Genomic DNA, 22,401 nt, shown 5'->3' with positions numbered 1-22,401 from the left:
GCTTTGGGTGTCATATTCAAAAAAACTTTGCCAAGGCCAATGTCGAGGAGCTTTTTCTCTATGGTTTCTTCTAGGAGTTCTATAGCTTGGGGTCTTATGTCAGGTCTTTCATCCATTTTGAGTTCATTTTTATGAATGGTGTTAGATAAGGATCCAATTTTATTCTTTTGTATATAATTATCCAGTTTCTCCAACACGAGTTATTGAAGAGACAACCCTTTCTCTGTTGACTATTCTTGGTTCCCTTGTCATACAGTAGTTGACTTTATATGTGTGGGTTTATTTCTGGGCTCTCAATTTATTTCCATTGGTCTGTGTCTATTTTCAGGCCAGTACCGTACTATTTTGATTACAACAGCTTTGTAACACAATTTGAAATCAGGACATATGATGCCTCCATTTTGGTTCTTCTTTCTCAACATTGCTTTGTCTATTTGGGGTGTTTTGTGGTTCCATATGAATTTTAGGATTTTTTTTCTGTTTTTGTGAAAAATGAGACAGGAATTTTGATATGAATTGCATTGAATCTATAGATGGCTTTGGGTAGTGTGGACATTTTTGATAATATTAACTCTTCCAATCCATGAACATGGGATATCTTTCTCTTTACTTATCCTCTTCAATTTTTTTCATCCAAGTCCTATAGTTTTCCAGGTAGAGATATTTCATGATTTATTTCTAAGTATTTTATTGTTTTTGGTTTTGGTGCCATTGTAAATGTGATTATTTTCTTCATTTCTGTTTCAGATATATTTGTGTTAGTGTATAGAAACACAACCGATTTCTGTATATTGATTTTTGTATCCTGAAACCATACTGAATTCTTTTATTAACCCTGTGAGGTTTTTGATGGAGTCTGTAGGATTCTCTACATATAAAATCATATCACTTACAAGCAGACATAATTCTACTTTTTTCTTTCCAATTTAGATGCCCTTTCTTTCTTCTCTTTCTGGTTTGGGTGTTATTGTTTTGTTTTGTTTTCATTTTTGTTTTGGTTTGTTTGGTTTGGTTTGGTTGTTTTTTGGTTTTTGGTTTTTGTTTTGCCTAATTGCTCTGGTTAGGACTTCCAGAACTATGTTAAAACAGAGGGGTGAGAGAGGCACCCTTGCCTTGTTCCTGACCTTAGAGGAAGAGCTTTCAACATTTCACTGAAATGATTTTTGTTTGTTTGGTTCAATTGTAGCATAGTTGACATACAATATTATATTCATTTCAAGTGTACAACATAGTGATTTGGTGCTTCTATTCATTATGCAATGTTCACCATGATAAGTATATCCAGTCAACTCCTGTGTTTCACAAATGATAGAACTGTGGTCCAAAGAGGTCATGGAACTTTCACAATATTTTATAGCTACTAAGACCAGAGCCTACCTGTGATCACATTAAGGAGTTCAGGCAATCTAAACTGAAATAACCAGAAAGTTTCATCCAGCATGGTTACCTCTCTGAAAAAGATATGCCCATTTCATGGGACATGTCTTTTCATCACATTAATCCAGCTTTCATTCCTTTCTTCTCATCTATCCCCACTAGTTTATATATTCTGTAAAGGCAGGTACAGTACACATGTCACTTTCCACCATATTTCCACTATCAACACAGCCACCTGCATATTGTAACATGTACTCATTAAACCATTTGTCAAATTGGATGGTAATGTATTAGGAAGGGACAAGCCAAATTGTTACATTGTCCATCACAGAATTCTGTGCAAGATTTAGTTAAATGTTAAGTCTCTCACTAGGACTCTGATAGATGAGAACATTTTGTTATTAAAATATTTGTAGCCCAAAAATGCAAGGTAGCAAGCACCCAATCAGTCCTGTTTGCTGTTGTTGACTCATTCTCAATACAATTTTCTGTACATCTGAGAGATAATTCAGTCTGTAATGAGCAAGACCAGGTAAGAGTTAGGTAAAGATGGTCCAGCAACTCAAAGACTGACCCTGAAGTTTTTTTTTTTTTAATTTTTTTTTTAATTTTTATTTATTTATGATAGTCACAGAGAGAGAGAGAGAGAGAGGCAGAGACATAGGCAGAGGGAGAAGCAGGCTCCATGCACCGGGAGCCTGATGTGGGATTCGATCCCGGGTCTCCAGGATCGCGCCCTGGGCCAAAGGCAAGCGCCAAACCACTGCGCCACCCAGGGATCCCTGACCCTGAAGTTTAAGTAAAAACTACTACATGCTGCAGGCACCCGGAGGACCACTTTCAGAAAGGCCAGAGATTCATTTCCACTAACATTGATTTGGAAACCTCATTGCCAGCCATGCTGAGGTTTGCTCATGGCCATTATGAATGTAGTTTGATGTTCCCCTCTGGGCCAGGAGGTGAGGTACCAGTGGTGATGGAGAAGTCCCGCAGCTCCGTGTCAACTCTCGCCAGCCTGACACATGACTTCACACATGCCCTTTCCCCAACACCCTTTTGTAATTATGCTCCTCCCATTCAATGTATGGTTCCAGCTCTCAGACTCACAAAAAAGGTGTAGTGGAAGACATGGAGGGATTCACAAATTGCTCTCTTTCTCTGAGGCTCAGGTTTATTGTCTGCGAAATAACGATTGTAAGACTTGTCCGATCCATCTCACCAGATGGTTGTAAGAGAGGTCACAGACAGACATCTTCAGGAATATAAAGTCTATACAATTATATACTAGCATTTTATTTCACAAGAGCCTTCCACCAGGTGTTATGGTGAACACCACCACCCAAACCTGCTCTACAGGGCACTTGCAGTCTAATTCACACATCTAAGTGTGGTGAGTTAAAAAAAATTATGCACATGTACAAACACACACAAATATTCTGTTACCAAATATCTTCATAAAGGAGTCCAATATAGAACACACTGAAGCACAAGTCAAGTAATCTTTTACTTTGTTTTGGGTTTTTTTTTTTTTTAATCTTTTACGTTGAATACCCTCAGATCACTTCACTCAGATCGGCATATAAAATTTTACATTTGTAGAAAGAAGGCATAAAGAAACAGGGTCCCGTTGTGTTAAGTTCTATATAACTCAATTTAGAATCAGATATAACTAAAATGGATCAGAAAGATGGCCCAGATTACATATCTGCCTCTTACTTCCTGTACAAGATCAGTATTCCCTAAGTCCACAAGATCACAGCTTGATCGACAGAAGTCATATACTGCAACATAGGGTAAAGGACTTATGTTGACAAAAAGTTGGGATTTTTCCCCTTATCAAAAAAACAGGCATATTTGAAATTTTGCCAAAAGTGCTTAAAATGGATTATATCTACATTTGACTTCGTGGTAAGTGCAAAGACAAAAATCTCTGAAATTTATAAACAAAAGTTTCTTTCTTACTTCAGAGTTCAAGGAAAAAAAAAAAAAAACATAAAAACAGCCTTGAATGACTCTCAGGCATCGTACAACTTGAAAGGCACAAGGATGTCAGATATATTTATTGTTGCTGTAGCTCAAAATTTCCATCCGGCTACATTTAAACATTGAGTCGGAGTTCACAAAAATAGCATCAGCAACATTGCCAGTGAGATCCTATAACCTTAACACAAAGTAAATATGAAAGTAGAACAGAAATGTAACCTTTTTAAAGTTCTCTCTATGCAAATATCATGCAGAAGTCACTGATTACTGAACACTCTGTCTCTTCAATATCTGAGCCACCTCGACAAACCATCATGGTGAGGTTGTTGTGTTGATCTTTCACAAATTTCTTTAAATTTCTATTCACTTTCTGTGGTGGTCTGTGTACCTACAGTGACCACCTATTAATTGTAGATTTCTTTAGAGTCCAGTATTGTCATAACCACAATGTCACAAAATAAGTTTTTTATTAAATGTCTAGGTCTGTGTACCCTTTGAGCCCAAATCATCATGATACTCAGGTCATCTTCCAAAATGATCCATTAAAAATAAAATATACTAATGGTAGCAACATTTTCATTGAGACCCATAGAGCCACAGGCTCCCTATCTTGTTATCCCCATTTCTTTGAATGAGTTCATGTCCAATGTTGTTGGAGGTCTGGACTGAAAGAGACATATTGTGGAGAACAAACATCCATGAAGACATAAAAAGCCAGGTACCTGGAAGAGGATGCTATGTGTTTCCCGGAGCTGGAAACTCAGTCTGACACTGGAGAGAGACATTGCCGGATGAAGCTGGCAGCTCTATTTTGATGAAAGCCACTGTGAGACTCAGGTCCAAACTGTGTTGCCTCCAGGCTGAAGTGATAAAGTGTGACACATGGACAGAAGGACCTTCCCACCTCCCCCACATGCACACTCTCCACCACAGACCTCCCAGCAGCTCTGACTTTCCATGCTGAACTGCAGTGGGGACCTACCAAGCCCAGTGGAATCCAGATGGAGTGATGGAGGGGACAGGGCATGCACAGGAGGTCCTGTGGGTGTCCAGGAAGGGCTCTCAAGAGCTATTAAGGCTAAATTGGTCTTATATGTGCCCACAGCTATGAGACTGAAAAGTATCCAGGTTCCCTCTGTGTATGGAATATCGAGCTGAGCATATATCACCCAACCTGTAACATATTAGTCATATTTGTGGAGTCTAAGTTTAAAATTTGGGAATCACCTACAGAATACTTGGCAGTAAGTTACCTAAACTGTTCGTCGATCATATGAAGCTGAATGGGGTAGCCTGTCCCTATGGTTCCTTTCTCTAGGATAGATTGTCTACCAATGCTAACATAGCTTTCCTGTGTATTACCAAAAAATTCTGCAGCTATATCTTAATATAGCATCTAAGGATTCCTGATTTGTCACTAAACAATTTCTTAAGCATTAGGTGAATCTGGCTCCCTGTCTTTCGAAGTGCATCAAGAATTCATAAAACGGAGGCACCTGGGTGGCTCAGTGGTTGAGCATCTGCCTTCAGCTCAGGGCATGATCCTGGGGTCCTGGGATCTGAGGCCTACATCAGGTTCCCCACAAGGAGGCTGCTTCTCCCTCTGCCTATGTCTCTGCCTCTCTGTGTGTGTCTCACAGGAATAAATAAAGAAAATCTTTCTTAAAAATTCATAAAACCTAAATATTATGGCTCATCTTCATACAATGATTACTGTCCGTAATTACGAATGTTAACACATAAGTCTAGAATTCGGCATTCACCTTGTCATCTATGATGAAGGATACAAAAATAAGTGCCCTTAATAAGCTACTCTAAGAATCTACGTGTGGAATAAATCAGTAAATCAATGATACAGAATGAAAACTATTTCTTGACATCTTTTTAATATTGCAACATCAGAAGTCACTTATTAACATGAATAACCTAAACAGAGGGAGAAATTTCTGAATTCAGTACTTCTTCCAGCTTCTGGCAGGAGCTCTGGCCAAAAAGAAAGAATCTAAATACCCAGGAAAGTTTTGTTTCATATGCCTGTTGGTTAATTTTTGTTTTTTTATGGAAGAGACCATTAAAATTTATACCTGTAAGATGGTATGACTCCCACTTTCCACAGCATCGCTGTCCCCCGTAACAATTAATAAAGAAGCTAAAGAAGTTGTGTCTTCCCTGAATTAGATAAAACACCCTGATCCAAAGCAAAAAGATGGAATTATTAGCAAGTTTTGCTCAATTAGTAAATCAAGGCCTCCCCTTATTCTAGAAATTTGTGTGAGATCAAAAGTATAACCTTCCCTTAAACAATACAATTGAGGATTTTTACCCAGTTGTTAATTCAAAAGTATTTTCCTGTGAGGGGAAAAAAAAAAAAACACAAAAAGATCTTACCACAGATCCATAATTTTGGCATTTTTGAAAGCATGCCTTTGTAAAAAAAATTCCAAAAACAAAGAAAACATTTAAATGCATCAGATTCAACAATCTGCTTATGTTGGTAACATAAGACACACATAGTCTTTCAGGAGGTCCAACTTGAAGAAAAAAAAATTTTAAAGATATTTTAAAGGACCAGCGACCAAAAACAGAGAGTCTGCTTCAAACTTCTCTTTTTGGTATCAGTGATATATTATATTAGGGAAAAGAAAAAGAAAGGCACTCTTGTCAAAATAACTTTTCATCTCCCCTGATTATGTCTGTTCACAGGTGTAACAGCTGTAACCAAATTTCATGAAGCAGTTAAACTTCCAGCCTTGATTAAAGATACTCCGGACCAGGCCACATTTATCCTAAAAATGTTTTCCTTTTTTTTTTTTTTTTTACTCTTCTGTGGAAAGGGATATGTTCCTCAGTCCCTTATACTGAATATTAGACTCAGTAGATCTTGCCAAATATCATGGAAACCTTTGAAAGAACTGCTCTTATCAACTTGCAAGAAAACGAAATGTGAAATGGGTGTTGCGCAGCAGGGTAGGCTCACTGTATCAAGTGGGATGAAAAAGTACTTTGCAAATGGTAAATAAAGCCCTACATGCATGCAAATTATTCAAACTACTGGTGAAGCTTCCTTCATCGTGATGATGCCAACGGCGACTATGGCGACAATTATATTAAAAGTGGCTACCAAATTCTTGAATATTGAATGATTTTATTGTGTGGCAGCCACAATGCTGAGCACTTTATGTGAATTAGTTTATTACTCACCACAACCAGTGGAGACAGATTATCTTCACTTTACAGATGAACACAGGAAGCTCAGAGAAGTTAAGTAAGTTTCCTAAGGTCACACAGCTCATCAGCCCACGAACACAAAAAGCAGTTCTTCATGCCTTTGTGAAAATGAAAGTGTCAGCAAAGATTCATGAATTATGTCATCATATTATATGATCCAGGAACCCCGACACATGGTTTAGCACTATTGTGTAGTTACTGAAGAAAAAAGATACACACACACATATTTTTCAGATACCCAAAGATATGTCAGGTATCCTTGAACTAACACATAGATGTGTTCTCTTTGTTTGACAATGATTCAAATAAACCATGTAATTTTGCTATGCAAAGGGTCTTTCTAGCATCAAGTAAGCATGCACTAAATGCTTGATAAATGAGCATGCTCCCCAGTGTGGCAGTATTTACCTTACTTGCGTGGCACATTACTCAGAAATCTTTGGTTTGCAAATGACAAAAAGTCAACTCTAATCAGCTAAAGCCAAAAGAGGAATTGATTAGTCGACAGAAGTGAAGCGTCTAGAGAGCTCTGGTTTTGAGCATAGCTGAGGGAGAGCACTCAGGTAAGGCTTCTTGTCCGTCTCACTATTGCTGCTGCTCTACTCTGCTCTGGCTTCCTTCTCAAGTCAGGCTCCCACCGCCAGCAGTCATCGGATAATATGCGGCTGTTCTAGATATGAGAGCACTTCTGTCTTTGTATCACCAACCACAGTCCCAGGGAAGCCTTGAACTGGCTTAGCCTGGATCATAGACCATTCTTGGACAAGTCAGAGGCATTAGGCATCTGATTGACCAACAGAGAAGGAGGGGGAAGTGGGGAAAAGGAAGAAAAAAATAGAAGTGGATCCTGGTGATAAACACAAGTGTAACACAAGAGTGGCGGCTCAACCCAGAGGTATCTTGCTGGTTTTAATCTTCTATATTATCTCAAAAGTTTAGCTTCCAAGACAAGACATGGATTGCAAATCAGTCCGTGTTCTTTTACAGATCATTCTTTATTTGTGCCTGCCCAATTTATTATATTTAAGGGAAATGAACAAAGCTTTGAAGAAGGCAAGGCTTATAGAGATGATGCCATTCATGGGGGAAAATTGTTTCTTTCTCTGCTTTATTATATTGGTCAAAATTATGCTCCAAACCACGGTGACACTTTATTATACTATTCCCATAAATCTACATTCATCTTCCAGTTCATAAATTAGCAAAAGGAGACTACAGAGTGTGCCCCGTTACATGTTTACTTTTTTTTTTTTTTCTCAGACTCTACAAAAAACGATGGGAGTTTCCTGTGGTTCTTTCTTATGCAGTAATATCCTTCGGCCCCATGGCACACAAAGGTCTCATTGAGCAGAAGAGCAGTACACTTCTGTGCAAGGGCCGAGAGTTGGGGATCCAGGAAATTCTCAACTGGTTTAACAAGAATGAGCACCACACCTTAAAACTCCACAGTGACCAAGTCACAAAAATTGGGTCTGTGATGAGAATTGGCAAAAATTAAGGAAGTGCCTTCAGGCAGTTGGGGTCTGGAGATTGAGAATTCAGATAAAGGCAAATGAGAATCTCAGGACATTCTGCTTCATCCCAGTGTCACATGTTGCTAAGACTTCTTCCCACCTTCAACAGAGAAAGAAAGAGACCCTAATGGAGAGCCCATTCCACTGCATACAGATGCCTGTCCTCACACCCTGACCCTGCAGCCTCCAAAGCATCACTCTTATTAAAACCTCCCCCTTCCCATAACTTTTTCTTTTTCTTTTTCTTTTTTTTTTTTTTTTAAGATTTGATTTATTTATTCATGAGAGACAGAGAGAGAGAGACTCCCTGTGCCTATGTCTCCCTGCAGCAGAGCCCGATATGGGACTTCATCTCAGGACCCCGGGATCATGACCTGAGCCAAAGGCAGGTGCTCAACCACTGAGGCACCCAGGTGCCCCTTCTTTTTCTTTTATATCCAGGGGCAAAAGAGTGCGTAAGCCCTACTCCTCGACTCATTGTCATTGTAAGTTTGTACCAGGCCCTTCACTTATTTGTTTACTTCATGGGACTGCATGACTGGTCTCCATCTGGCTCCCCTGTTCTGACTACGTAATGGGGAACCTCCCATGGTGACATTCTCAGGTTCATATCATGTAAGTGGGAGAATCTGAGGCTCAAAGAGGTTAAGTGATATGTCTAACTTCACATAGCTAGTTAAGCGGTAGAGTCAGGATTTTAAGCCAAATTTCTCTGACTCCTGGGTTTGTACCAGTCAACTGTACCATAATGCTTTCCACAGGAATCTTTTGATTCAATGACCTATGCTAAGAGGGAACAGGACCTTCCCTTCATCTGGCATCCATTGCCCCAGGTGACTTCCAGCCAGCAGGCAGAGGAGAGCCCACCCTGACACAAGGACCCAGGTTCCCTAGCCTGGGCCAACAGCGATGTGTAATCAGAGGTGAAGGATTGCCCCATTGGCTTGGGGCCAGCAGAGCTTAGCCACCCCCCCTCGCACCCCTGATGCAGGCAGATTAACAGCTGCCATCTGGCAAATAGAGTCTCTCCATGCAAACTGCAACTCCCCCCCCCCCCCCGCCCCGGGTGAATCACTAGTATGTCCAATACCAGTCAGGCCCAATGAAACTTTGACAGCTCTATTAACAAAGATGAAAACTTGAGATATGCCAAATACAGATTAAATGGCATCTTGGTAACATGATTATCTCTGAATTACTAGCTGCATGGTGAGACAGCCAAGTGACTAATCCTAGGGAAGCCTGGGCACTTGGGAGGCAAGATCTGCTACTTCCAGGATGCCATTCATTGCATTGGGGTTATACTTTAACTAAATGGAACCCCGAGAATGACTTCCTCTGTTGTAGTCACACTTTTTGAGAAAATATTTAATTTCATAAAGTTCTGAGATCCCAAATTTAGAGTGATCTGTTATAAGATGAGCAGTGAATATGTCAGGAAAAAAACAAGGAACACAAGAAATTGTCTCACGATCATGTACGTAGTTTTGTCAATAAAATGAGCAGAAGTGACAGGATCCAGATGATAGAGGGGAACGCCTCAAAGGGTTCGCTGGCTCCCACTTTCCACTGTCTTTTGCAAGCTATCTATCTAGTGAGCTCTTCTACACTAGGGCTTTCAGTACATTAGCTGCATTAGCCCACATTATGTTCCTTGAGGTAGGCATTGTTATTCTCATCTTCCATATGGGAAAGTTCAGGCTTAAAATTAGTAGTAACTTGTCTGAGGTCCAACACTTAGTATCTGGCCATGCAGAGACTCAACCTAGGGTCTTTTCACATCCAAGGTTTGTATAGACTTGCCATGATTTGACCTCCCGATTTTAAGGAGCTATAGAGAATTATGAAAGGGCTCCAAGAATTATTTCTAAAACAAATGGAAGGGCAACCCAAATAAAGAAGTTATGAAACACCCATCTTTAAGACACAAGATTGGGGGGTGCCTGGCTGGCTCAGTTGGTAGAATAGGCTACTCTCGATCTTGTGAGTTTAAGCCCCACATTGAGGGTAGAAATAACTTAAAAAAAAAAAAGACACAAGATTGGAAGTTGTCAAGTAGTGGTGTGTTGGGGGAGTGACTATGAAGATCTGTGAACAATTTGACAAATAAAATGTCTTAGATTTGAGCTAGAATTGTGTAAAAAATACTTTATTTGGCAGTTAGGGAATGAACAATGAAACCTCCAACATCCCACTTAGGCCCAAATGTCTCTAAATAATACAGTTTAGGGGCACCTAGGTGGCTCAGTCCATTAAGTGTTTGCCTTCAGCTCGCGTCATGATTTCAGGGTCCTGGGGTCATGCCCCGTATCAGGCTCCCTGCTCAGCGGAGAGCCTGCTTCTTCTCTCTCCGTTACTTGTGCTCTCTCTATCTCTGTCTCTGTCTGTCTGTCTGTCTCTCTCAAACAAATAAATAAAATCTCTAAATAAATAAATAAATAAAATAATAAATAATAATTTATCTATTTTAAATAATAGATAAATAAATAGATAAATAAATAAATAATTATAGGATGCCAAGGACATGAATTGGTGGCATGATATATGGTCTACATTGTGCATTGTAAAAAGTTATCTAAATACATATTGAGAAAACCTCATACTTTTTCCGCTCTATTGAAGTGAGTGTATTCCCTTGCACACAAGCTAGAAAAACAAACATTGTCTCTACGACTTCTGATATACTGTACCTTTTCAATCAGATGCATAATTGTGGTAGGACTGTTATTGCTTACGTTCACACTCTCACTAGAGACTTTAATTTTTGGTTAAGTTCTTAAAATCCCTTTCTGGAAAAACAAATGAGATCACATTCTCCATTCTCCTGGTTAACAGTGTCATTATCACACACAGATTCTCAAACAATCAGCTAAATTCCATTGTCATTCTGAATTTCTTCTCTTTCTTTTCTGGTGCATTCACAGAATTTATTCAGTCTTCTGCCTTCTCAATGGAAAAAATTTTATAGAAACTACCATAAACGATACATAATTGAGAATGGCTTTAAAAAGCCATATGGAAGGATGAATAATCTTCCCTTTTGTTTTCATCTTTCCTAAATATTCTTCCGTTTTGTGTTTTGCGATACCTTTTGCACCCTGCTTTGGTCGAAATTGTTGTTGGCCATTTGCCAGTTTGAAATGTCCTACAAAATGAATTGCTTCTTTTGTAAATAAGAAAAAACTTTGAGAAATATTGCTTCAAAATACTGTGTCATAGTTATAGCTAGCTGGTAGCATTTTCTGTAGGGGCAAAGGAAGGTGGTGAGTTTATTGTCTGTTCAGCATGTATAAATCATGATCCAGGTAATATTCTGTGCTTGCCTTCGTATCTTCTAGTGGCTGTGGTTTGGGGCATCACAAATATTCTTTCAGGAAAGAATCACATATTTCCTGTGTCAGAATGGGCTTTCATTTTGGATTAAACTTTCAAAGGACGCCAGTACCAGATGAAAATTGGGACAAATCTTTAACCACCAATTTCTTGGCTGAGGCTTAACGAGGACACCATGATTTTCAAGTGAATGAGATCACCCACTTTCACTGGCTTCCTTTTCTTACTTTTTACTTTCAGAAGTTAATTTATTCCTCTTACAACTTAAATGCCAAGCTCTTCTAATATTATTCTTGCAAGGTAACTTCTGATTTAGCCACTCTTCTCTTTTTCCCAGATCACCCTATGCTTTTCAGAAAAAAGAAATATCTCTAAATGGCACATCATGGACAAATATCAGAGTTGTGAGCTCATTCTTAAACCAAAGGGGTTGTCAAAGTTAACCCAATAATGTATTGTGGGCAATTCATGTATAGGGCACATTATCATATAAATAATAATGTTTTATAATTTTCACAAACTTGGAAATGATAGTGAAAGCACACTTGAGAGAAGCCTTTAAAGCTCACATTTAAAAGAGATATAGTTCTCAAAAAAAAAAAAAAAAAAGAAATATAGTTCTCTATTTTTGCCCAGTGAAATGCTTATATATATTCACACTATGAATCACTATGTTGGATTATTAAAATAACTTTCAATAATTTTCTTTCCAAATACAATTATTCTTGAATCATATATCTTAATATAATATTCAAGATTATGAGGATAGAATGAAAAAAAACTTTACTGAAATGATGGGCCCTGTAAGTCAGGATTGGATTGATGGTCAATTAAAACTGTACCTGTACACTTTCATTCACAATGTGGATTATTTTTCTTCACCTCAGAAAATTAGCTGAAATAAGATGTATTATACCAAGATATCTGGGCAGGAAATTGCCACTAGGTGTGAACAAGAGACATCCAATCTCTCCATTCTAATGAAAATGCAATCAGTCATATCTATACAAAAAGAAAAGACAAAATATCCCCAAGACTCAAATATTTAGAAAAGCACCATTAAAAATCAGTTCATGAAAAAAAAAAATCAGTTCATGTACAACTTATACTGAGAAGAACTGAATTAATGAATCAGATGCAAAAAAAAAAAGTCAAGCTTTGTTGATTTTAAGCTCCTCTCCCACTGACTTTTTTATTTGAAAAAAAAAATTTTAAGAAAAAAAATCAGCTTCAACGGCTCTCTAATACAAAAGAAAATACATATATATATGACATCTGGGTTCTCCTTGGATATACAGTGTATCTAAGAGCTACTCAGAATCAATGCATAAGAAATACATTATAAAACAATGCAAATACTTCATAGCACAGTTAGCCAGGCCATAGCCAAATACAGAGCAAAAATACAGTGAGGAGAGCCTGTTGGATAAGAGACATGAAGATTCTTCATCTTTCTATATCATAGCTCAAATAAGCCAATTTTCATCTTGGGAAAGTCTTCATTTTAAAGACCAAGGCCCAATATTCTAACATCTTGGGGTTAAAAAGAGAATCTGGACAGCATAGTTTAGTGGAAATGTTACTGGAGACCAACAATTACCAATGTCACGATGAATATCTTGAAAAATATTAACCAACTCATAAGCTTCACTACTTGTGTGTGTGTGTGTACGTGTGTACATGTGTGTTTTAATACAAGTGTTTTCCCGAATAAACTTGGCCAAAAAACTCCTTCTTTAGCTGCTGGTATATTTTTGTTTTCATATGTGGCACTGAACGAATTTCTGTAGTTGTGAACAACTACATTTGATTAAAATCTGTCAGACTTATCTTTTTAGCAGGAGAAAAGAAATATGTGTTTCTGCAGAAAGGAAATCAATGTGTCTTTATGATAGATGCAGAGAAGAAAGTTGGATACTGTCACTTTAGGTGATGAAGCAGAAAGACAGGGTAGCTCCCTTGCCATCATCATTGGCTACTGACATAATTGTTGTGAGGCAAAGCCCTATTTAAATTTTATAATCCTTGTTTATAGGATAGACTTACAGTCACTGACCTAATAGTTATCACTCCAACTGGTTAAGTTACAAAGTCTTGTGTCTGAGGTGTCCATAGTTTGCTTTGTTTAAATTTTTTTAGTCAATATCTTTGAGGCAGAGCTCTGCTCTATTGCTCTTCTGCACTGTAAGAAAGAATACTCCCTTCCCCATAAGAAGGCACCAGGTCTTCAAGGGCAGGTAACTGTAGCAGAGAATCTCCTTTATCAAGGAAAACAGAAGAAAGAAACCTCAAAATCTTCCCCCAGGCAGTGCCTGAGACAAATGAAGCAGAAAGCATCCTCAAAGGGACAATTGGAAGACTGTTTCATGACAAAAATATGCCCAGAGATTTCTTCCTTTCTCTTGGGACACACCAACCTACCCAGGATCCCAAGGGTCTCTAGATACAGCTCTGCCAGATAGAAAAAAAGATTCATCCTTGGAATTGTGAGATTATAAAATTCTCCATTCCAAAATGGTACAACAGCAGACACTTACCCTGTTAAGAGAGCCTCAGGAAATCAGGGTGAGCCAAGATGTCTTTGCAGCATGAGTCTCTGCTGTCTCTGTGATTCCAACCAGTAAAACCATTTTAATGAGCTTATAAAGCCATGCCAAGATCTGTGAACTCACATGTCAGTTGAAATTACTATCTCTCCAGCTTCGTGAATGGCATCTGTCAGTAAAGTATCTGAAGTGTTTATTTGGGGCCGATTTCAATAATGTTCAATGTATAAGTTCCTCTCATAACTAACTTTTTTTTAAAGATTTTATTTATTAACTTGAGAAAGGAGAGAGAGAGAACAAGTGGGGGAGGGACAGAGGGAGAAGCAGACCCCCCACTGAACAGGGAGCCCGACACAGGACTTGATACCAAGATCTTGGGATCATGACCTGACTGCAGGCAGACGCTTAACCAACTGAGCCACCCAGCACCGTTAATTAACTTGTTAAAAAATGATATGTTGTTTTTGTTCTGTAATTAATGAATGTTCCTAGAAGGCACTACATTGATGTGAGTGTGCATGTGTGCACTTTGCATATTTGCCCAGACCTGATTAAACCATTAAATAATAGTGGGTGTAGACCACCTAGCCAGGTTTTGGAACATGGTAGCTATTCCTTACAGGTTCATTCTTTATTTATAATCCCTCACTTCAACTTGGGTATCCTAGAAATTAAATCAATAAGCACAAATAACTAATGCATTTGCCTAAAGCTAAATGACTCTCTTTTCCCCCAATGTCCACCTTCTCTCCCTACATCACTCCTACAATCTCCAAGCTATTCAAGTATCAGAGTTTAAGAATTACACATTAAGAATTCATTGGCCATCATCACATCCATTATAAGTAATTGGAAGCCTTCCCACAATTTATGTAAAATTGGAATAGTTAAGATAGATTCTTATATTACAGTAATAGATGCTATCTGGTAATTGTGTCATATGCTTTGGATACACTAAAGGATTTGATTTGCTAATACTCTGTTTTTAATTCTTTATAGAAATTGATCTTCAAATTCTGTACTTTTTTAAGATTTTATTTCTTTATTTCAGAGAGAGAGAGAAAGCATGCCAGCGGGGAGAGGCAGAGGGGGATGGAGAGGGAGAAAGAATTTGAAGCAGACTCTGGAGTGAGTGAGGAGCCCTGACTTGGGGGCTCAAAACCACAACCTTGAGACCATGACCTGAGCTGAAACTAAGAATCAGATGCTTAACCAACTGAGCCACCCAGGTGCCCCTGTACAGTCTTGAGACTCTGTCTTCACAAAATTATTTTATATATTTCCTTTTTATGGGCAAATAGATTTTGTGTAACACTGAAATTGATTTTTTTAAGCTGTAATGGGGACACCTGGGTGGCTCAGTGGTTGAGTGCCTGCCTTCAGCTTGGGTCATGATCCCCAGGTCCTGGGACCAAGTCCCACACTGGGCTCCCCACAGGGAGCCTGCTTCTCCCTCTGCCTGTGTCTCTGTCTCTCTCTGTGTGTCTCTCATGAATAAATAAATAAAATATTTAAAATTTTTTAAATTAAAAATAAATAAAACTGTAATGAATTCACTTATAAAACCATCTAGATCTGGTGACTTTTTCAGTGATAGATCTTTTAATTTCCAATCTCTTCACTAATAATTGGTCTAGTCATGTTTCTTAAACTAGTTATTTTAAGAGTTTTTATTTTTACTAGAGAATTTTCCTCTGCCTTGAGGTTTTCACATTTATATCTAGAGTTGTACATAACATCTACCAGTAACTTCTCTCATCTCCATATTTGTGGTTATATTCCTTGAAAATGCTGTATTTATCTTGATTTCTCTCTATTAGGCTTGTCAGGGGTGTATCTAGTTCAGTAAACTTTCAAAAAAAACTAATTTTGATTTTACTTATCCCATTTTGTGTTTGTTTTCTATCTCCTTCAGTTTTAGATTTCATCTTTATTAATTTCCTCCCTCTACATCCCCATTGTATTTTGTTCCTTTTGAATTTGAATTTTCTAAAATTTATTCTCAATCTTTATTTTTTTTAAGATTTATTTATCTAGGGACACCTGGATAGCTCAGCAGTTAAGCATCTGCCTTCAGCTCAGGGCGTGATCCTGGTATCTGGGATCAAGGCCCACATCGGATTCCCTTCATAGAGCCTGCTTCTCCCTCTGCCTGTGTCTCTGCCTCTCTCTCTATGTCTCTCATGAATGAATAAATAAAATCTTTTTTAAAAAGATGTATTTATCGGGATCCCTGGGTGGCGCAGCGGTTTGGCGCCTGCCTTTGGCCCAGGGCGCGATCCTAGAGACCCGGGATCGAATCCCACGTCGGGCTCCCGGTGCATGGAGCCTGCTTCTCCCTCTGCCTGTGTCTCTGCCTCTCTCTCTCTCTCTCTCTGTATGACTATCATAAATAAAAAAAAATTAAAAAGATGTATTTATCTATTTGAGAGAGAGAAAGAGAAAGCATGCAGAGGGGAGGGGCAGAGTAAGAGGGAGAAAGAGTCTTAAGCAGACTCCATGTTGAGGACTGAATGATCAGGACTCTGAGATCAGGACCCTGAGATCACAACCAGAGACAAAACCAAGAGTCAGACACTTAACCAACTATGCCACCAGATGCCCTTCAATCTTTATTTTCTTAAACACTGAAGACAATTTCAAGATACAAGGTTTTTCCTAGTACAAAGTATGCTTGAATGTCTCATATTTTATATACTCATACTGTATTGTAACTGCACTCTTGTATCTGAGCATCATACCTCCATAGTTGCCACATTTGTGTGTGTGTGTGTGTGTGTGTGTGTGTGTGTGTGTGTGTACTGTCACAAAGATTAGGATTTCTACCTCTCTAAGTAACTCTTTATACCACCCAGAGTACCCAGCCAAGCTTTTTGCCCATGTGCAGAATTTTTAAGTTATAGAAAGCAAAAAACTTGCCAGAGTATTTAACTCAAAGAAGCCTATGCACACCTACCCATTTATCTTCCAAGAATCAGGGGACGCTGGAAAACAGAATGCTCCATGGAGATGATTCTGGTGCATTGGATAATGAAAAAGGAAGGTGCGGCATCAGATTTAAGCAAGTTAGAGATGGGCTCCAATTCCACTTACCACTGAGTGATTTATCTTCTCAGAATCTCAATTTATTCACATATAAAGTTAAAAAAAAATCCTTACTCAGAAAGCTGTTATGGGGATTAAATGAGATAATCCATGAATGTGCCTCACACATAATAAGAGCTCCATAATTATGAGCTCCCAGCATTACTGCTATTAGCATTATCATTACAGTGGGGGCAAAGTGATGAAGTACTAAAGAATGGAGGGGCAGAAGCAAGTTAAGGGGAAGGGGAGCTGGGAAAAAGACAAGAAATAGAGGACCTGAGCCCTGTCTTAACCCAGTGGTTTTGGAAACACTGATTATTTAAAGAGCTTTTAAATCATTTCCCACTAATGATGACTGGGTTGGGTCTATATTTTGTTTCCATCTTGCTAAATAGTGTTACACCAAACCTCTCAAAAAAGTGTCCTGCCCAATTTGCCCCAAAGAAGACCACAGGGATGGAGTGTGTTGGGTAAGGTGAAATGGCACAACAGTCATGCCACCACCAGCTGGTGACTGAGTGCGCATGCCTGGAAAACTTCAGCTTTACGGGCCTGTCTTGTGGAAAAAAGAAGCACCCATTTTGTTTTTATTTTGTGGGTGAAATGAAGTCTAGGAAGGGGCAGCTGCACCTTATCACTGTCCTACTTGGCCAGAGATCTTTCAGAGACTCCAGCCACAGGGTTGGGTTCTAACCTCACTCTTGCCATTGACTAATGGTGTGGCCTTGGACAAGGTGTGTAACCTTTCTGTGTCTCAGTAAAAGAGGGATTTTTTTTTACAAACATTTATAAAGCACTATTTTAAGTGCCTTACATATATTAATCTATTTAATTCTTACAAATATAGGAACTAAGTGAGATAAGGTGTAGTGAGGATTAAATGAATATATTTAAAGTACTTACAGACCTTGTTTGGCATAATGAGTGCAATGGAAGTATGAACTGCTACTGTCATCACTGTTGTAAATGCTACACATTAGCTGTCACCATCCTCGTCACCATCACCAACATCACCATCATCATCATCAACACCATCACCATTATCATCACTGGGCTCAGTTGCAGTATAGCATTTTCTCTCTCTTCATTCCACCTGCAAGATTTCTTCCCATTTCTCAAGCACAAAGAGTAATTTTAGTATTTCCTTCACATCCTCCTCCCCATCTTACATTTACCATCCTCATGTTCTAAGACCCTACTTCTTCCCACAAACTTAAAAGAATGCCAACTCTCCCCAGACCAACAGAGTGTCAAGCATAGTGTTAGGGGTTCCCACCTACACACAGTCTGAGGCACAAGGTGTCAGGACCAACCCAGTCAAAAAGCTGAGATTCAAACACCTGTTCATTGACCTCCAAAGTCACTATTGCCTTATTATAGCCACATAGCCTTAAAATATCCATGTTTTTACCTATCACTCTCAAACCTGAAATGGTTTGTTCACAAAGCATATCGTCCAAGTTTTTAAAATAAATAATCATGCTACCTGGATATATTTATATCTTATTCTCAGTCTTCTATATGTTTGAAATTTTCAAAAAATACGTGAACTGATCTGTAGCATATAATATGCCTTCTTGACAAACAACAGTTTCTTAGTCAAGATACATAAACCTCTTGAGATGCTTATACCAATTAAGATGTCTTACTATACATATTTTAGAGCAATATCTTGACAGAGAGAAAAATTAGAAATGACCCAAATGTTGAGTAAATATGAATTGGTTAAGGATACATTAGTAAATCCAGAAAATGAAATAGTTTGAAGCCATAAAAATTATATTAAATAAATACATCTGCGTATATAGAACAGGATGCAATTTTACGTACCTGCAAGGATATATACCAATGGGTTCACAATGGCTGATTTGTTTTGAAAGGGAAAATTCATCCTGGGAATGAATGTTTTTAGTTTTGCTCTTTATATATTCTAAATTTTCTATGTAACAAATATACATTGCTTTTATAATATCTCAAAACAATAGAAGAAACTAGGTTCTGGTGGAAAACATAGTTGCACTTATCTCAACCAGCTCAACTGTCCCCAGTTAAGCTTTTAATCTGCTGTCTCATCAGGCTGTGCATTTGTTTGATAGATGGCTAAGTTGCCTCTGGCCTATCATACTGTTATTTGCTTTGAACTCTAAACATCTGGGTGGCAAAATCTCTAGCTGTTTAATATTGGGCTTTTTTAGTGTTTGAATATATAGAAAAAATACGTAAAATTCTTCAGATCATCATGATAAAATGAACAACTAGTTCTATGCACTAAAGGCAAAATTAACCTCATAACTTTGGTGCAGGAAGAGAAATAAGGGTTGACCCGTGTCACTCTCCTATGTCCCATTTCAGTGGCATCCTACAGAGCACAGGACACTGAGTGCCCTTAGCCATGTTGAAATAATCACAAATACAGGTCTCTTAACCACCTACTGCACTTTCTTTCTGGTATAATAGTTATACCATAGAAACAACCCCTTTGCTTCAATAGATAGTTAACCATATTCATTAACAATTTTCAAAGCCCTTATTTTTCTTACCACTCTGAGCATGCACTTTATATATTAATGATAATGAACACATGTTTAGGAACTAGTAAAGAGCTGAATTCACATTTTGTATTGAATTTATATTTTATATTTATATTTTCTGATTAAAATCAGGAGGATAGCTGGTAATATTTTTTTTCTCCTATAGGAGAGAAAGAGAGGGGTTTTGCCTGCTTAAAAACTAAAATGGGGCTCCCTGGGTGGCACAGTCAGTTAAGTGGTTTTGGCTCAGGTCTGCTCTCAGAGTCATGAGACTGAGCCCCCCTTCAGGCTCCATGCTCCAAGAGGAGTCTGCTTGATTTTTCTCTCCCCCTCGGCCCCTCCCCTCTGCTCTCTCTCTCTCTCTCTCTCTCTCTGTATCTCTCTAAAATAAATAAATAAATCTAAAAATTGTATCTGAAAAATTAAAATTTCAATTAAACAGCCAGATATTCTATATTTGTGACATCAAATACATAAAGAACTGGGTTTGGGGGGATTGTAGGGGTTCTTTTTTAATTTTTATCTAGTCAATTGGCATTATGTGAAACACCACAGTGGAACTGAAAAACTCTCCTCTATTTCAAAAGTCAGAATACAATAAGCTGAACTTTCTTCTTGTATCTTTCTCAGAAGTTTTTGGAAAATGTGATGGGCATGGGTTAAAAGTATTAAAAGCCAGGGCACCTGATGGCTCAACAGTACTCTTACTGTGAGGACATTTTATAAAGAAATGACATAATGGCATTAGCATTTTAATGTTTAAAGTATCATTCTGGCAATAGTATGAAGAATAGATTGGTAAGCATATAATATTGTGGGCTGTTGCAATATTTCATATAAAAAATATTAAGAACTGAATTAAGGGTGTTACAGTTAGGGATGGAAAAAAGCAAGCAGGGTCAAACAGTAGTAAGTCATTAGCAGTGACAGAACTTGTGAATTGGTTTGATGAAGAGTAAAGATGAAGAGAAGAGCCTGTGATAGTCCTAGGTTTTGGCCTTGAGCAACCAAGGAGATGGCACCACATTTTCCCAAATCAGGGCATACAGGAGGAGAAAGAGATTTTTTCCAGGGAAGTAGTTAGAGGAGATATCACAATTCATTTTCCAGGCATTGTGTTTATGGTATCTAGAAGAAATCTAAGGAAAAATTTGCATTCACTAGAATGTAAGATCCATGAGGGCAGGGACCTTGTTGGTTTAGTTCAGCCAATCAGACAGGTGGGTGGCTTTCAACATATTCATTGCTGTGCACGACAACTGAAAGATGATAAATGCTCAGCAAATTCTAGTTGAATAAGTGTTCTCCAATGAATTTGTGGGTCTAGATCTCAGGACAGCGTTTCAGGAAATTATTCAATGCTCCCTGGTTTCCAGAGAACTCTGGAGTCTCCTCTGATGTCCACCAAGACCATTTTACATCTTCACATACTGTGATTCTGGTCCACTCCCAAGGGAGCGAATTACAAAATTCTTACTAAGATTCCCAGTGGTCTTGTTACTCTTTGTTTGGAGATATAGGCGAGGTTGTTTGTTTACTGACACAGGAGGAAAAATTACAAAATGAATTTTCAAAGTGGTCAGACTGAGCAGAATGAATGGTAAAGTCATAGCATTGCAGTGAGCCTCGTTTTTTTTTTATTTTTTTAATCAGACATATGGCTTTCAAGTTGCTATTGAAATGGTTAGGAGGGCCAAATATAATTATTGAAGATGGCTGTGATCCACATATACACCAAAACTCTAAAGGAGATTGTTGTATTAGAATGAGTAGCAGTGGGAAATACATAGCACCAGCAGAAATCTGGAAAAGACCTTAAGAAAGGAAAACCGCCTTAGTAAATGGCTCTGCTACTTGGAGAAGTTGGAACAAATCTTCCTTGCCAGAGAAGCTTGAATTACCTGCCTATCCCTTTAAGCATTTTCATGTACAAATCAAACACAGATGGCCCATTACGTTTATGACCTCCTGTCAATTACTCTAGATGGAGCATGCATTAATTATTGAAATATTTTCATAGTATACAAGTTTTTAGTGGTTACATTGCCTCAGATAATTTCAACTTTCTGATTAGAAGCTGGTATAAACTATTTTATTTATGAAAATTAATCTCTTGAATGTAGTAAAACCCACAAATACAGTAGTAGATTTTTTTTTCCATTTTACAAAGCCAAACTAAAAATCCTGGCCCCTATCCTTGGAAGTCAGCGTTATGTTAGCATTGCATGCAATACATAAACTCTGCCAAAATCTATTACAATTGTAGTAAATTTTGATTACTGGAGTTGTTTGTTATTTATGTCTAGAAGATAAAGATAATATTGGGAATAGCCCTCTCCTATTCAATGTATAAATTACATCCATAAAATATCTTGTTTTGTAAACAGTAAAATAAAAAAAAAGACTAAACTTGGTAGAAGCTTCAAATATTTGCATCTACTTTCGTGCAAGTCAATAAACACTTTGGATGATGTAAAAGTCCACAGAGTGCTTAGACTTTTAACTGTGCCACTAGTTTTGGTCTGGCATGTTAAAAAAAAAATGCTGGGGCCTTTTGACTGTTAAAGAAAAATAAGAATATTCCAATGAAGCTTCATTTTCAGAGAACATAAAGATACATGGAAAGGGAGCTTCGAGAAAGGCTTATGTGTTTTCTGTCATTCTGGAAGGAAACTATTTGTTCAACAAACCTCAAGCACCTACTATGTGCAGAGAACCTTTCTGGGCATTTGGAGTACCTTGAGGAACAAAACAAAGATTTCTTCTCCTACCAGGATAGGTTCTAGGAGAATTGATTGCCTC

At 38.1% G+C, this 22,401-nt stretch overlaps 1 long non-coding RNA gene across 1 annotated transcript in view; it reads right to left on the bottom strand.

Annotated features, from left to right (window-relative positions):
- Positions 1 to 705: 705 nt before the first annotated feature.
- Positions 706 to 22,401, bottom strand: part of LOC121489591 — a 56,121-nt gene continuing 34,425 nt past the window's right edge. The window contains exon 4 of the long non-coding RNA XR_005987367.1: positions 706 to 6,686. This is a non-coding gene — a long non-coding RNA (uncharacterized LOC121489591). The remainder of the gene's footprint in view (positions 6,687 to 22,401) is intronic.

Source organism: Vulpes lagopus, chromosome 4 (assembly GCF_018345385.1).
Source record: "Vulpes lagopus strain Blue_001 chromosome 4, ASM1834538v1, whole genome shotgun sequence".
NCBI lineage: Eukaryota > Metazoa > Chordata > Mammalia > Carnivora > Canidae > Vulpes > Vulpes lagopus.
Note: the sequence above shows the minus strand (reverse complement) of the source record. Positions and strands in the feature narration are given on the sequence as shown.